Here is a 13,098-nt window from a genome sequence, read left to right as displayed (position 1 = left end):
TCTCTTGTGGATATCACTCTTACTGCTGATTATATGCCACACAAAAATGTATGCATTCCGCCACACACAATTTCGTGAATCTTGAAGAATATATCAGTGTTTACATGTCTCATAAGGAACTTAATTTCCAGATTTCGAAAGTAACTATTTTTTTCTCTCTCTAAATTGATACCTAATGTTTAGTTGCCACATTTGACAAATTATGTCGCCGGCTAAATAATATATATTTCTTGCCTGTTCTTCTGTCAATAACATCGAAATTATTCGACCAGTTTTCAATCGGCTTTCTTGTATGTAGAAGAAACTAATTCTGTGCAGTGCAGAAACTGAATTACGTTTGTCCTATTCGTTTAGAAGTTAACAAAAGAACATGTAGAATGTGTATACTCACATTCGCTGTATAAAATATACGATTGAATCGAAAATCGACAATGTGAATCGAACTCTTGTCTTAAAGTTCATTAAACTACTTGAAATTTTGGTTGAAAAAAAAAATAAAAACCAGAAGTGTTAAAATTAAGTTACTAAAGCCTCATCACGTAACTAACCAAAGTTTCTGAAAACATGCAAATGTAAGACATTCAGTTTTAATTTTAAAATTATTCACATTTAAGAGTTTAGTAGGAAATCTTTGAGCTTAAATACTGCTCACTTTACCCTTAGAACTATGTAGAACTTAAATGGAAGTAAAATCTCAAGAAAGCAAATACGTACTATTACAAATCTGTTACAGTTTCAGCAATATATTATTGTCTTAATCAGATGCATTATCTGTGATTATATTGCTGAAGCTATGACAGCTTAGTAGTAATAAGGGTTTGCTTTGTCAGATTATATTTTTATTTGAAAAAATATATATACATAGAAATTGCTAGAGACATGTAAACTGTAATTTCTTGAAGCTTCAACTAAACAGTTAAATAAACTGCGAAAGCTTACGATCTTTAAGGAAATACGCTCTTGAAAGAAAATGTATTTTAAGTTTGTACGTATTTATCGTCTACAAATGTTGTCTGATAAAGAAAATCTGCTCTATCAGTATACATAATTTTTTGCATCTATCTCTTGTATCCTTAAGGAAAAGTCTTATTGTTCAAAACGGATCTTTCAAAATCGTCTTAAGCGTTGAAAATCCAATTCATGTTTTATACAGTGAAAGGAGAGGGAGGAAAAATCCAATTTCACTTGTTCACACTGTACAGTCGGCAACAAAAGTGCACTTATCTTTTTACAATAGCTTCGAAATGGCAAGCTTTTTGATTGTAATTTTCTTTGACCTAGAGGGAATTACGTTCCCTGTAAGTTATCGAAAATTCTACTCAAATTGGGATATTCGTTTCGACGTTATTGATAAAAGGTTCTATATGTGTAAACATGCACTTTAGCATTGGCTATATGCAACAATCTTGATTTAACTGATCAAATGCATGTTTTAAGTAGAAACAAAAATTATCGAAGTTCATAAAATGAAATACTTGTAACTCGGGAGTATAATATTAATGCGAAGGCTTACTTTAGAATGTTAGTTGATTTAAAAATTTAAATTTCATTCATGTATCTCGTTAAGGATCTTCAATACTTCTTCTGTAAACTTTTTTTTTTTTTAATCTGCAGTGCCCAGGCATGTGTTTAGTAAGAATTTTGCATATTTTTTTCAGTTATACTGTTTGCTACTTGCAGTGTTCTGGCATGCCTTACTTGCACCTTTTGTTAGTTAAACGTTTAAACAGCTTTTATAAGAAGTTGGAACAAAGAAGAAATATCGAAATGGGCATGGAAATATTACGTGAATTGAAACATTGACACACAAAAATAATTAAAAATTGTTGTGTATTCACCAATGAACTATCACATGACTCAGGTATTTCTTTGCTTCTTACTTCTTTGTCTGAGGAAACTTACCAGAAGTACCAAATATTTCGTTGTTTGTGAAATACTGAAGTCATAAGTGCATGAGTCATTTGAAATGTTAATTTTCCTTACGATGCAATAACTATTCAAAATCAGTTTGTTTAGTAATTGGCATAACCACACTTGAAAGTTCTCTTCGCCTTAAACTTTTAGATGTCAGGATCTTATTCGGGTAATGCATAAATATTCGAAGTTCTTTCGTATCATCTTTTAGTCACCGTATAGATTACCAGATTCGTGTTCCCTAAATCTCATAAGCCAGTCTTCAATTTTCTATCTTTTTGTATAAACAAGCTATCTCAGTGTCTTCACACTGCATAGATATTGATCTAATGTCCGAACTTTCTTCGAGAATAACATTATTTAATTTATTAATAAAAAGTACTTTAATATTATTCCAATAACCATTTCATCTTTTCTTTAGGTATCACTAGTATACATCAGATCTATAGTGTGTTAGAAACTAAGTCCGTGGTCTTGTAGATACGTACAGTTAACAGTGGTTGCGATATCGCCAGATTTAGCGCCTTAAAATTGCCCGAAACGTTCGTGCACAATATTTAAGATGTGAAATTAATATAAACAATCAAATTGCAATTAGTAAATGTTATTTCATCTTCTTATCTTAGTTGTGCTGACTGTAAGCATACGAATCAATTACATGACCTATCCCACTTTCTGAAGTACTGGCGGCACTTTGATGGAACGATCAGAAAATAAAACTACATTCACCTGAGACACAATGGATCACTCCCACTGTAGACCTGTGGGTGGAGAGATAGCTGTTCAGAATATGTCCTGAACGTTGATCACGATCCAGCCATTGTCCTCAGCTTTCACGATTGTCGTAGCAGATCCATTATTAAAAGTGAAATTTAATGGAAAAAGATCTCCCCGCTGAGAGAAGTGGACAACTCCAGATGGCGAATTTTGTTTGAGTTAAGGGTACATCATGAGTTGACACCGGCACTTTTCACTTTATCGATTGCACGGAGCCGCAGAACAGCAGAAGTATGGTGTATACCTTACTCGTCAGCAGTGGTACGTACACTTCAAGGATCTGTTTCGACAGCGTTCCTGAGAAGCTTATCCAGACGTCGGTCGGTGCACACGGGGCTCATTTTTACAATGTTGTCACAGGAATGAAATTTGACAAACTAATGGCACATGGTGCGTTAATTTGCTACTCCTGCTCCCAAACACACCGTTAATGTTCTTGTTGTGCAAGAAGTTTGTGACGTTAGATGCGTGATCTTAGTGCGTCCCTGTCAGACGTCAAAACAGGCATTTCATTCGCACCAATCTAATATTAGTACAATTTGTTAGTTTAGAAGAACAATGAAAGATGATATCCAAAGCCTACTTAAGAATGATTAATACGCAAAGATGTGAGTTTGACAGGTTTTGGAAATACTTGTTTAGTAACATTATAGTTTACAGGACCATAGGCTCATGTGAACCAACAGAGCGCAGACCGGGATGGTGCTTCTCATCAACCAGTAAATATTTATCTAGAAGTAGTGTAGAAGGATGTAAATACAGAAGTAGGACAGGTGAATAGTTTTCGGTTCGTATGTAGCATTATTAGTGAAGACTTAAATTGCGAACGTGAAATAAGAGCAAGGACTGGAATGGCGAAAGGAGGATTTAGGAAGATCAAAAGTATATTTAACCCTCTAGTAGGCACCTCAGTTTATGTAACATTATTAGGCACGTGAGGAATATACCCTTCATGTTTATTTTAGTGTAGGTTATCAATCACATGCAGACAGTCACTTATAAACTATTATACTTCCATAATTAACATTATGCTCAAGGTTGTCAACTACATGGAATTTTCCTATCTTTACGTATGTATAAGTTTTTTTCTATAGTAGTATTTTAACATTTTGATGCACATTAATATTGTAATACGTATCACACTACTTAAATATCACTTTCTGATGATATTGATAAACCCAAGGATTGCCAACTGTATTGATATTTTTCTAACTTACGAATGAGTGACATTTTTGTGTAATATTAGTTCCCAGTTCGCATCTACTTGAAATAAACAAATAATATTTTCCACTCAATCGCGTATGAAATTCATTTGACTACATTAGCTCACTTGTTAAAGAACACTAGACAAGTACTTCGAGTGGCAGTTGAAATCCTGAATAAACGGTGTCGTAATATTGTAGAAACTAACAGTGGGCCACGGTATACCCCAACGTTTCTACTTAATGGTTAATGTGTCTTTAAATAGAGTTAAGAAAACTACCCATCAAGTGTTTCGTGTGAAATATTGCACTCTACGGGGCAGAAAGACGAACTCTACACAAAAGCTACGAAAAACAATTAAATGTGGGGGTAAAGAAAAATGGAGGAAATGCAATGAATAGTTGACGGAAAAAGTAGGGAAGGAAAGAGCAACATTGGATTAATTATAAAGAGAAACAAAACTGGAACATTGGTTGAGAAAGAACTAGATGTAGGAACATGATAAAAGATGTGGTGGAAGGTAGAAGAGGAAGGAGCTAAAGACTACAAACCAGTCATTTGTAATACATATTGTTATTTCAAAGTCTGCTTCTTAGTTTACATTACGCGTATCACCCACACAATTACACTTCGCAATTCGAAACATTTTCTTTTAATAATGTCATTTGATAGCAGTCAGGTTAATTTCAGATCGACTCCATTCTTGCATCCGAAACTGTAAAAAGCATTCATTTAAATAATGGTTCTAAGTCTGTATAAAATAACAAATTGCTTTAGCATTCATATCGTTTCCTCGCTCTCCTCATTTCATTACATTGATACGAATGAGCATACATTTTTGTGTTGGCAAGAATATTTATAGAAGAGAAAATGTTTATTATGATGGTTCAGTCCTGAAGATTATTTTGGAAATCTGTACGTCAAAGTAATGGTTGTTAACAACAGTTTAGTTTCTTTTTTTTGTTACACGAAATTATCTTCAACACGAAAAAAATCTTTAATATGTTAATTCAAAATTTGGCAGACTTACAATTTCAAAGTTTAATGTGTAACATTTGTTAGTTAGCTTTAGTTAATTTTAGTATTATTTTTCTAGGGTATTAGTGGATTTGTGTTGCTAAATACAGTTAATAAGAATGGACAAAAGTATTTACAATATATGGAATCAATTTCAGTATAGCGTGTAATAATTTGTAGCGTGAATCTTGAGTAGCAATGCGCTGCAGGTAAAAGAAATCCGGAGAATGAGTGTAAACGGTCTAATATTTGGATTGTGCATTGGAAAATAGTTTGTTTGCATATCTTATAAACGTTCAAAAGTTCCGCGATTTTTACCCGTTAAAAAGTATAACATGTATAATTTGAGATCAATATTTATTTGCTGTTCTTTTTAGTATGTCCAGCGTTAGATATCATTTATAACTGAACTGTTTTGACAATCCTTACTTTATCGCTGTGCATGGAAAGAAAATAAACGAACTAAATTCTTTTTACTGCAACTGTTTTTCGTTGCGTACGTTTGAATTGACACTTTATATGTACATAATTAATTATATTGTTGCAATTGTTGAAAGATTTTCATAATGATCTTAACTTCTTATATTACTATACACAGTTGAAAAAAAAAAAAACTATTTTTTATTGTTTTAGTGAATTAGGTACTGGTAATAATTACTTCCTAACATTGAATAAAATTTTCCAAGTCCAAAATCTCAGCACACACTTTACTTCATAACAATTGTTTCACTTTTTGCTTTTTATTATTTAAAACAATTTTTTTTTTAAAAAATGGCAGTTTCTGGTAGCAAGTAGCAGTAGGTTCACAGAAGATGATCCAGACATTGATTTGATAAGCGTCCTGTGATATCGAATATATTCGGATGTGTTGTTTGAGAAATCGTGGATTTAAGCTATAGTTATACATGTTCCAACTCTTTAGACTAAAAATATTGTGAAATCAAGCCGGTGGAATTTAAAGTTCCTGACATATTTTTGTAATGATGAGCGAAAAGTGAAATATTCTTTTCCTCAGATTCACTAGATTTTGGTATTTTTTAAAATCTTCTAGTAATGTATTTTTTTCCTAGCATCGAGTAATATGTAAACGTCGGTGATTTTTATTGTATAGGCACCTTTTTTTATGGCTTCCGGATTAGTAATCTACTTTCATTACGGTTTCGTAAAACTTGAAGAGAAAATGTAAGAGCAGAAACAATGTATATTCAGGCCCGTATTTATATGTTGTGCGCCCCTGTGCTCTAAATAATTTTCCTCCCCTTTCCCCGAAAACGATCTATATTAGAGTTGAATTCAGTTTTCTGGGTCACTGAGATGTATAGTGACAGTTTTAATTCAACTCAACTTCAAGGTCATACTCCACTCTTCAGGGATGCAATGAAATTTTAAAAGGAATCGAAAACAACCGATATTAAGTGTCGACAGGCATTATCGGCAGACTGGAATAATGTCTGTCGAAAATGACAGACATTATTCCATTCGTACCAGTATTAAATGCTAATAATGTAAATATTTAAGTATTTTACTAGCTGAACCCATGTTCTCTACACAGTACATCATTCACAAATGATCATGAATCTCCTTGTCATTCCTCACAACATCTGTACATGTCCCTTTACAGACCAAGTGAAATACATCTTAGTAAAAATCGGTAAGGGGTACCATAAAGGGGAGATTGTGTCAATTATTTTTTCAATATCTCGCATAGTTTACAAGATTTGAGCCTACTTTCGGTTGGAGTTTCTAATTCATGTATGATCAGTGTTTTCTTTCTTCTTGCATGCAGTATGTAATAAGCAAATACATTACACACACAATTAATTATAATATCACTGATATATGCTGTTCATTGGGCAAAACACTTCAAATAATAAAGGTTCATCTTAGGCTGGAGAAATTGTTATCCTTCGTTTTTCATTATCATTTGGCCATGAAGCAAACGCCGGAGAGATACACTAATCCCGTATAAAATGTGTGGTATTGGAATGTATAACTCGTAGGATATGATGCTCTACTTTTAAAATTTTCAATACTTTTTAAAATTTCAATTCCAGTGTACCCTTAAAAAATGTAATAAATAACGAGCATTTTTTAAAAAATATTCAATTAGAATTGAACAATGTACACAAAATTTGCAATCGATCAATGAAGACTATCTTTTTAGAGCATGTGATTTCCGAGATATCATTGTCAAAAACATATAAACGGCCGTAAACGTATAAACTTTTCTTGACCACAAACATAAAAACCTAGCATTTTAATATATAAATAAATGTACAGTTACTATCAAAGTTGTATAGTATTTCATTCATGTTTTGTTTTCAACTTCGGAGTGAAGGAACCAATTAGTGAAATTTGGTTTTGTACAGAATTACATTCTTTCTCTCTTGGCGCTAAAAACAAAACCACACTTAAATGTCTTTGTTTCGTGGCTTTTGACTGAGAATATATGAAATAGTTATAATCAGGGCCCGGATCTTGTTGACAAGTCAACTTTCTTCTGTTCCGCATAGGAGAAGGCAAGTTCAAGTAAAAACGTTATCCATCAACTCTAGGTTCTAAAAATATAGTTTTTTAGGATCAACTTTTGGTCTCTTTTTGCTGTTTTGAAATTTCAGGTCATTTTTTAATATTTTAAGGTAACTTTTTGGTCACTTATGGTCTTTTTATTCTTTTTTTCTACATAAGGAAATCTTTAAATGAACACGGTTTACGGATGTGGTAAAGACGAAATTGAATAATCTCTTTTCTTACTTCCTGACTATTGGAGTGGAAAAACTGCATTCTTAACAAGCTAATGAAAACTAAACTGTAGCTGGTTAACGAAAGGCGGGGGTTGGTAGGTGGCCAAACAGATAGTTTTGGGTTATTGACCACAATGAATGTTATCACGTGAATAACTAAAAATGCATTAGAAGGCGTACAAGGGCTTTAAACGTGTTTTTATATATTATTTTCCTGTAGTCTGAACTTGCTAAGTTTTATTGTTTAAGAGTGCTTCCTAGTTTCAACTCGGGAGTGAACTGACGCTTACAATTCCGTACAATGGACTGATCAATGGACATAAGTGATAAATGGACTGCAACTAACTGAAACAAAACTTTTTGAATATGAGTGAGAAATGTTAATTAAAAATCCAATGGATATTAAAAAATGTCAATGTTTAATGAAATAAAAGTTTGAGAAAACGTAAGTTTTAAGGTCAATTTTTTGTGATTTTAGGGTCATTTTACAGGAATTTTAGTGTCATTTTATAGGTCACTTTTTAAAAATTTTTAGGTCAACAAGATCCGGGCCCTGGTTATAATCCTTCTACTGACGACTGTACATTTGAACAATACTTAAATGAAGTTTTGAAAGAATCTGCTATTATATGCTATTTGTTGTAGGTAGGAGTTCTATTTTATGCTCTAAGAAACAAAGAAAGAAAAATATAAAAAATAGTTTACTAACGCTGAAGCAGAAGGAAGTTTTGTCCATATATATAATTTAGTTTTCCTTTATACTGTCGTGGCTTTTGTTTTCTTTCCATATTTTTCTTTGCCTTTACCTTCATCTGCTTTCTGAAACAACTACAGAATCATTTGCACATTTTCTAATAAGGCATTCTGTTCTAGTCTTTAATTTTTTTTTTGAGATTCTCGAAAGCTTTGAAAGTGTCTTTCCATCACAAAGTAAAATGAGGAAATAGGGGCTTGAGTAAATTTTATTTTTTGTAGGTAGTAATTATTATCAGTACCAAAAACTAAGTAATCTGAATATTTTAAATCATTAAGGAAATAATTTTTCTACAGTTTCCAAAACTGTTTTATAACGTACATGCAACTTTTAAACTGGATTTTTTGATCAATGTATTCATAATTTATTTCGGCTTCTCTTGTAACGAAGAACTTTAACAACTATCATGTCTAAACTATGATTTATTGACGTTCTGATTTTTTTTTTTTTTTTTTTTTTTTAATCAATTGATACATATATACACAAATCCAGATTAAAAGTTGATTCTTGTTGGAATTAAAATGTTTGCCAGCAATTCCAGAGTGGCGTTCGATTGATTGTATTTACGGAGCATGGCAAAAAAACAAGATTTTTTTGCCAACCATTGAATCCGAGTTGATCAGCTGGAAGCTGCAAATACTCGAAGCTCCGAAAGCAGAACGAGAACGTGTGAAGAGTAGGTTCGGGGAGTAGTGGTATGTGTGTGTGGAAGGAGAGCTCTCAGGTGCTCTCACTGCTGTCAGAAGGGAGCGAGATAAGTTCAGTCCAAGAGTTCATTGTGTTGATTGAAAGTATTGTTGGATGTTTTTCTTTCTTTCAGGAGCGCTTTTAACTAAGGTTTTCCTCTCTACTCTGTTTCTTTGCTAAATGTAAAAGGGTATTGTGGAAGGTGTGTATGTGAAATATGTGCATAATCAAAGATGTACCAGCTGTATTAAGATTTCTTTCTTCATTTTCGGCATATATTTAATTTTGAAATCAGTGTATTGTCCCCAAACGAGTATGACCCTTGGCTCCATTGTTAACATTTTAGGTGACGACATTTACCCAAATATATCGAACGTGCTGCTTTAAACTTGTAACCCTAAATTTGGACAGAGGAAATTACGATAGTCGTTAAATGTAAATTGCTACACTGGAGATGCTAATTTTGCCTCTAAAGCTAAGTTGCCATGCTACGAGAAACTTATAGCTGTCATTAAAAAGTCTTGCAACCCCATCTTTCTATTTACTGTTTACGTAGTACAACTTTCTAAAAGCAAGAAAGATGTCTCCACTTATGCAGCACTGCACTCTAGTGAACAAATAGTGAACCTCCTCATTAAAAACTTGTATTGTGGCGCGCTTTCTCCCTCCCCCTTCCAAAAGAATCCGTCGTTTCCGAAGCGGCGAAATTGGTTTTTCTTTGTCAGTGGGAGGGTAATGGCAGGTAGCAAGCAAGACGACCTAGAAAGTTGCAATGGTTCGACTCCTTGCAAGATGAAAAATTGTTGCATGTCCCTTTCAACATTGTTTGCATGGAGGTGAGTGAGATCCCTGGTTCAATGCCAGCTTTTGCCAGTTGGGCTTTCTGGTGGTCAAACACAAGTGTGCTTGGGTTTTCTCCGGGCTTACCAATTTCGGAGCATAATCGTGAGATATTAAACTATAAGAATTAAAATAATATATCTAATAAAATGATGAGACTACTGTACACCATATCTGAGCTTTGGTTGAGTATATGAATTTTTTTCTTCAATGTAATAAGATTTTGAGATTCGGATTTTATTTCCTTGTGGTTATTTTAATAAGTTTCTTCGTGCAATTTAATAAGACTTTTTTTTTCCAAACCATAAAATGTAAAAATAGCAGCAAAGACGTTCATAAACTATCATATTAGTCAAACCATAAGACTTCCTTTCAAGAAAAGGGGAAAAAAAGTAAATGGAGCCTTGAATAACTTTTGGCACGAGTAAACTCTCAAATTATAAGCAATGTTCAAAAACTTAAGAAAGTTATGTACACTTAGATTTCATTTCCGCATGCTTATGAAGGATTTGAACCTTTCTGTACACACACATACATGTATGAATTCGAAAAATAAACACTTTTGAAACAGCTAATAATAACGTTACTCTCGTAAAATTTAAGTTTTGAGCCGATTTTTTAGCCCTACACTCTTTGATTGTGCACAGACTATGCCTAGCAGTTTGTGATTTGTGTGCTGCGTGTTGCATTCATTCATGGATTTGGAACACACATCGGTAACAGTTAGTTAATGTAAAAGCAACAATCTTTAAACTGTCATCGTAAACGTAAGAGAACTAAGTTTTTAAAGTTATATGTACGGTTAAAATTTCAAAAAATATTAAAATGTTGATAGAATACTAGGAAATGGATTTCTCTTAAATTTCAAATCATATTTTTAATATCAATTGTACAGTCCGCAGCAAAAAACCTGCAACATGAGCATGTAAGTTTATTATGAAACGATGAAGTCTTTTGCTTCAAAATAAGTGTGAATAGGAGGGCGCCGAGGTTTCTCCTGGCGTGATTCGTTCCACTTAGACGTTATGTTGATTCCCTGCGCTGTTAGGTGTAGTTTCTCAATAAACTTACATGCTCAGGTTGCAGGTTTTTTGCTGCGGATTGTACAATCATGGTTTGTTTGAGCAAAACTTTAAACAAACATTATTCAGATAGTTAAGTACCACTAACCATTGTCGTCAGTAGCACATAAACTTTGGAGGGGACAGACCGACAGGGGGACTAAGGACTGAGGTGTATAGAAAACTCCAGGAAAGCGGGGGGTCCTCTTCCGCAAAATTTTTTTTAAAAAATAACTTCGTACATTGTATTTTAAAGCATTTTTGACTTGAAAAGCAAACAAAAATTTATTTTACCTTTGATAATCTAGTTTTTTTTGGGAAAACGTGATACTAAGAAAGAAAGAAGAAAAAAAAACACTACAGTTTGTTTGCGTATTCAAACAGTAAACTTTAACCTTGTTTTATAATTTTAGTTAAATATCATTATTTTGTTTTTGACATATACTTGGTAAAAGGTAATGTGAAGTGAATACTCAGAAACAATAAAGTTCTGAAAACTGGTTTTAGGCCTACAAGCCTACAATTAATATAAATAAGGCTCAACAATATATAGTTATTTTTTTCTTTTTTTCCCCCCAACTGAAATAAACCCTCTTTGTTGCTCGCTATCTAAATAAAAACAGTGTGTTACTTTACTCCACTTTCACCTTCATAGGTTCAAAAACTCACTGCCTTTTTTTACAATTGGAAAGTCTATTGTGCTAAATTTTTCATATCCACTTTGTCTGACATTATTTTGTGAGCGTAGGAAACGGTTACATGGTTGAGCCTGTTTTGGGTCATAGTTCACCTAAGATACTTGAAATATTGGGTGGTGGGGTGGACAAAAACTTTTACAAGTACTCAGGGGAGACACGTTCCCTATGGGATTGACGCCCGTGACACTAGCTAGTGTTTCCGTTTTAACTTTTCAGTTTGACCTATAGCATTGGCAGTTGGTTCAATAGACTTGAAGTCCTATTTCAACACTGAGGTATGTGAGGCGGGATCATCTTCTGAACCACGGCTTGAGTTTGTATCGAGGATAGGTGCCGTCACCGAGAATTGAACCCGGGACTACGTATACTGAAACATCCACATTAATCGTTCAATCACGAAGGGGTAGTGTGGCATTGTTATACATTAATTCATTTCTGTACTGAGGAGAACGTGCTGAGCACGGAGATTTATAACTAAAAGAGAGCTTTGTTTCCATAATGTGCGGTATGTATTATATTGGTTATTTTACTTGGAAACTGGGATAAACATATTCAGAGAATGTTAATGTTTAAATATGAGGACCAAAACTGCCAGAGGGGAGGACGATATGGAATTTAACGTAACTATTAAACTTGGAGTCTAATGTAAAATCAATGTCTTTGTATTTATTGAAGCTAAAAGTCTCAAATCCTTTTTGTAGTACGTGTAAATACAGCACGTAATCAGTGGGCCTTGGTGGCTCAGTGGTAGAGCCTTCACCTCTGGTGCATGGGTCCTTGGTTCGTTCCCAACTCGCGCCAAGTGAACTTTGTGGTGGACAAACACCATGTGCCTGGGTTTTCTCGGGGTTTTCCCACTTCCTTCCTCCATTTCATTCATTTCTCATCACAGTCTCCTTCGTCTTGCCTTCATAACTGTGGGACGTAAAACTTAGATTTCATTTTTTACAGCCCGTAATCAGTATAGTTTTCGTTCGTAGTGGTTAAAAAGATCCCTGCCAGGGAGGTCGTGTCTTAGTTTTATTTGTATATTGACAAAATAAACCGCATATACAACTCTCTCTATATAAAAATGAGTCACTATATTTGTGACTTAATAACTCCTGAACCACCCAACCGATCTCGATCAACTTTTCAGCATAGATGAGGTGCGGACTTGGGACGGTTCTTATCATATCGCTTTGACGGTACAACTTAGGCGGGGTGGAGGGGGAGATATTTAAAAATGATCGAAAGTGACCAATATCGGTGTCAAATCCATAGTTTTCGGTGTCGCTGAGATGAACAGTTACACTTCCCAGTGATGCCCACCCCCCTCATGTCCATGACGCACCCCCCTTCAATTGTCTATCCGTAAGTGTTCTTCCATGAAAAAAATCTTTTCCATTAATTTTTACACACCC

At 34.0% G+C, this 13,098-nt stretch overlaps 1 protein-coding gene across 3 annotated transcripts in view; it reads left to right on the top strand.

Annotated features, from left to right (window-relative positions):
* Positions 1 to 13,098, top strand: part of slgA (proline dehydrogenase slgA) — a 201,731-nt gene that overhangs the window by 135,775 nt on the left and 52,858 nt on the right. The gene's annotated exons all lie outside the window — the stretch shown is intronic.

The sequence above is a fragment of the Thermobia domestica genome, chromosome 8 (assembly GCF_964235325.1).
Source record: "Thermobia domestica chromosome 8, izTheDome1.hap1.1, whole genome shotgun sequence".
Lineage (NCBI taxonomy): Eukaryota > Metazoa > Arthropoda > Insecta > Zygentoma > Lepismatidae > Thermobia > Thermobia domestica.
This window is presented reverse-complemented; position numbering and strand designations above follow the sequence as displayed.